Source organism: Engraulis encrasicolus, chromosome 4 (genome assembly GCF_034702125.1).
Source record: "Engraulis encrasicolus isolate BLACKSEA-1 chromosome 4, IST_EnEncr_1.0, whole genome shotgun sequence".
NCBI lineage: Eukaryota > Metazoa > Chordata > Actinopteri > Clupeiformes > Engraulidae > Engraulis > Engraulis encrasicolus.
Window position 1 is genome coordinate 45,756,484 of NC_085860.1, and position 5,000 is coordinate 45,761,483.

Consider the following 5,000-nt stretch of genomic DNA (forward strand, 5'->3'; position numbering starts at 1 on the left):
ATCTGAGGAGTGTGAGTGACAATGTGTGTGTGTGAGTAAGTGACTTTGAGTGAGTGCGTGTGGCCTTGGATAATCAAGGCCCAGACTCATCTCGAAATCAAGTGTGTGTGTGTGTGTGTGTGTGTGTGTGTATGTGTGTTTGTGTTTGTGTGTGTGTGTTTGTGTGTGTGTGTGTGTGTGTGTGTGTGTGTGTGTGTGTGTGTGTGTGTGTGTGTGTGTGTGTGTGTGTGTGTGTGTGTGTGTGTGTGTGTGTGTGTGTGTGTGTGTGTGTGTGTGTGTGTGTGTGTGTGCTTGCGTGTGTGTCTGTGTGTGCATGCATGTGTGAAGAGGCGAGAATCAGTCTGCCTGGGCGCACCATATTATTACCCGTGGGGGTGTTGTTGCGTTGCTACGGCAACCACTGACTCTGATGTGTCGAGGTTGTTTGTCCTTAACGGAGGTGTTCTGGAAGTGTGTGTGTGTGTGTGTCAGTGTCAGTGTGTGTGTGTGTGTGTGTGTGCAGGTAGCGGAGGCGTACTAGCTAAGCGGATGACTGGAGCTCAGTGCTCAGTGCCCAGGGACCCATCCCTCCCCTTGAGAGACGACAAGCGAACATGATTTGGCTCCTTGAGCTAAATAAAGACGGAGGGGTTTCAGACTGGTGACTGAGCAGATATGTATTTATCTACACCAGTGTTTCTCATAGTTCTTTAGACTGAGGACCACTTTGTCCTCCCAAAATTGTTCAGGGACCACTTGTCAACTAAATTGACAGGCTTGTAATGTAAATTAAAAAGTAAGTGATCCGCATTGAAATTAGCAGTATCAAATTAGCTCCGAACAACTGTCTTTTTTATGGTGGAAATATGACTTAAGCTATATTTAGCTTTCTAATACTGTTATAAAAGTAGCCCACTGCTAGCTTGACTTGGAAAATTAGAAATCCTCTCGTGGACCACCTGAGCTTTGTTGCAGACCACCAGTGGTCCCCGGACCATACTTTGAGAATCACTGATCTACACCAAGTACTGTATCTACATCACTTTACACAGACAGCATAGCTGGCACCAATCAATGTGCACAATAAAAGAATAGCACTCTTGAACTAATACATTTGATCAATATGAAATACATTTTAAAATGTCTGTCTGTCTGTCTGTCTGTCTGTCTGTCTGTCTGTCTGTCTGTCTGTCTGTCTGTCTGTCTGTCTGTCTGTCTGTCTGTCTGTGTAAGGTCGGGGACATGCTTGTTGCAGGATACGTGCGTGCAGTTTTCATGCACAAACGAGCTGCCGTGTGTATTTTATGTCAATCTTGCACGTGGCACAGCTCCAGGCACAAGGCGGTACGCAGACATGTGCGTATGGTGCAATATTGACAAAGCCGCAAGGGGCAATCTTCCAAACTCCCATGTTGAGGTCGTGGTAGAGTGAACCAATGATGGAGCATATTAATGAGAGCTCTGTTGGCCATCTGCCCCCCCCCCCTACAAGATACCTCCAGCACCGTGAGTAGCTCTCTGATAGCTTTTTTTGCAAATACAGTAGGTGCACACGGTCGCACGTGGTTGTGTGCGTAATGTTAGTCACACATTGGGCCCAAGTCTGGGTGGTCGTTGGTGGTTCGAGTACAAGTTTCTCTACGGCTTACTGCCTACATGCGCTACCAACCAGCTGCTACCTGGGAGGTTATACCCTTAGGTGTTGCTGATGGTACCGCTGCTATTGGTGTGTGTGTGTGTGTGTGTGTGTGTGTGTGTGTGTGTGTGTGTGTGTGTGTGTGTGTGTGTGTGTGTGTGTGTGTGTGTATGCCCTAGGCGGTTGGGGGGAGAGAAGTTGAAAAGAGAAAAGAGGAAAGGAGAGGAGAGGAGAGAGGATGGGAGAGGAGAGGATGGAAGAGGAGAGGAGAGGAGAGGAGAGGAGAGGAGAGAAGAGGAGAGGAGAGGAGAGCAGATGAGAGGAGAGGAGAGGAGAGGAGAGGGAAGGAGAGGAGAGGGAAGGAGAGGAGAGGAGATGAGAGCAGAGGAGAGGAGAGGAGAGGAGGGGAGAGGAGAGGAGAGGAGAGGAGAGGAGGGAAGAGGTAATAATAGGGCATACTGTAGTGCTGCTACCAGGAGGCTTATTATGGCTAAATCCACCCGCTCAACCACAAGAGACTCCCTAGATCGCACTAAAACACACACACACACACACACACACACACACACACACACACACACACACACACACACACACACACACACACACACACACACAACACACACACACACAACACACACACACACACACACACACACACACACACACACACACACACACACACACACACACACACACACACACACACACACACACACAGACAGATCTACCCCTCTCTTTACTTTACTGCCCCCACCCCCCTTCATCTCTCGCTCTGGTGTGTGATTATAACATGAAACAGAGACAATCTACCCCGCCCACATCCACACATGCACGTGCACAAATGCACATTCATGCACCACAGACAAACAGAGAAATACTGTAAATGTACACACACACAAACGCACACGCGCATGCACACACGCACGCACGCACGCACGCACGCACACACCACCAAACTCCCATCCCCCCACCCATGTTGTTCATCACCACTCGCAGTGTTTATGCAGTGTAGCTTCTGGGAAACTTAGCGGTGATTTACGAAGGTAGAAACAAAAGGGCACACACACACACACACACACACACACACACACACACACACACACACACACACACACACACACACACACACACACACACACACACACACACACACACACACACACACAGACACACACACACGCATGCACCGCAGACCAAAACACGGCTTGAGGGAGATTTTCACCAGGGAGCCTCTTGTTCGTTCGCTGGCTTGGCCCAATTATTCTCCCGAGTCGCGACAGCGCTGTCATGTCCCCCGCCCACAGCTTAGACAATGAGGCGCGTAATTGGCCATCATTAAGGAAACACACACACACGCACACATGCACGCACACACGCACACGCACACGCACACTCACACGCACACGCACACACACGCACACACGCACGCACGCACACACACAGGCTCATCATAAGATATCATGCAGTACACCACATCACTCGACATTCCCCAAACACTTCTAGAATCTTATGTGAGTGTTCTACCACGCCCATACAATTCTGTGTTAAGAACCCCTCACAGCATTGTGACATCATGATAGGAACTAAGAATGTTACTAATGTTCCAATCACATAGGCATGATTGGGATAAGGGGACGCATATATAGCCTACGAATGGCTTCTTGAAAGAAATCACATAAGGCTCCGTAGCCTCTTACTGCAGCAGGGGTCGCCGGCGACCCTATTCACTTGCTGAAAATGCTTAAATACATCATAACAACATTGCTATGACATTAAAGAGAGCCATAGTGCTGTGCTAAAACATGTCGGGTCCTAACAAGACAAGATATTTTCCGCTCAATGTCATACGCATAACCAGGCCTCTCATGTTTTATTTATTGTTACTTTTCTCTTCTCACTGATCTCTGATACATGATTATTAGACCTTTTTGGGATGGGTTTATTTTTGTTGCTTACAGTAAGATATGATGTGCACAGAAAACTGTTATGGGATGTTTTGGGGGATGGCTGAGGAATATGATTATGTTCACAGACAAGAGCCTATACAATATATCCATTGACTAACTAACTGTCCAGTGGCCAACTGATAATGTGGCCAGCAGATGTAGGACGCCAGAGAGAGTAGAGAGAGAGAGGTTCCATTGGCCCATTGTTTCCTGGTTCTATTATGCCCCCCCTTAGGCAGACCTAGGCAGACCTAAGGACTGTTCTATTCATTGTAGGAGCATTATGACATGGCCCTTTAGGCAGACCGGAACCTGGTCGCGTTAGGTGCCCATAGAAACCTATTATGTTGGCATATCTCTATACTTAAAGAATCTCTGAGGACGCTGTCTGTGTAGACTCCTCAGGGCCGTGCATGCTGTTTATTGTCTTGGCTTCTCCAAACACTAGGCGTTTAATGGCCATATGCAACCAGAAGAGGCAGATCCCTCAATTCAATAAGGGAATACACATACAGTTCTGTATCAGCTAAATCCATTAGTTACAGCCTATCAAGTGACTCTCTAGACAGCGCGGCACTGAACAACAGCCATTCAACAATGTTAAAGATGCAGTTTATCGTTTATTGCTTATCTTGGCGTCTCTCTGCAGCTTGCCTCGCAAACGAACCGCTGCAATATGACAGCCATGCCCTTTTTGTCAACTGCACATTTTGCTTTCAACTCTAGAACTACGTAGGGGAATGGCTTTAGCAAGCCACTCAACAGCACATATTTCAACACCTGTGTCTTTGGAAGAGGGACTTTTTTTTCTTTAAAAATGTTTTGGATTAAGCGACTGAGTACGGGCTATGACCCAGTATAAAGGGAGTGTCGTGCATTGTACCGATATGGTCCACATAATAAAGGCAGACAGAGCAAACAAACAGCCTATCGGTCTCTCAGATATAAGTCAAAATATTAGTGCCGCCAGACATTAGAAGAAAGGCCACACATCCACATATAAACACATTAGTGTGTGTGTGTGTGTGTGTGTGTGTGTGTGTGTGTGTGTGTGGGTGCGTGCGTGCGTGCCTACCTGCCTGCATGCCTGCGTTCGTGCGTGCATGTGTGTGTGTGTGTGTGTGTCCATGTGTGTGCGCGTATGGCATTATTGCCATGTCACTGAGTTTGAACAGATGGTACTTAAGAGATATTGCATCGCAGCACAACCTATAGCTGCCCCTGACCCAGTCAACCCTGCTGCTGAAAAGGCCTAATAAGGCTCGTCTGGCAGACACACACACACACACACACACACACACACACACACACACACACACACACACACACACACACACACACACACACACACACACACACACACACACACACACACACACACACACACACACACACACACACACACACACACACACACACACACACACACACACACA

The 5,000-nt window shown here is 47.7% G+C and overlaps 1 protein-coding gene across 1 annotated transcript in view; it reads right to left on the bottom strand.

Moving 5' to 3' along the window:
* The window catches only part of sema4ba (sema domain, immunoglobulin domain (Ig), transmembrane domain (TM) and short cytoplasmic domain, (semaphorin) 4Ba), a 129,903-nt gene that overhangs the window by 42,884 nt on the left and 82,019 nt on the right, over positions 1–5,000 (bottom strand). The gene's annotated exons all lie outside the window — the stretch shown is intronic.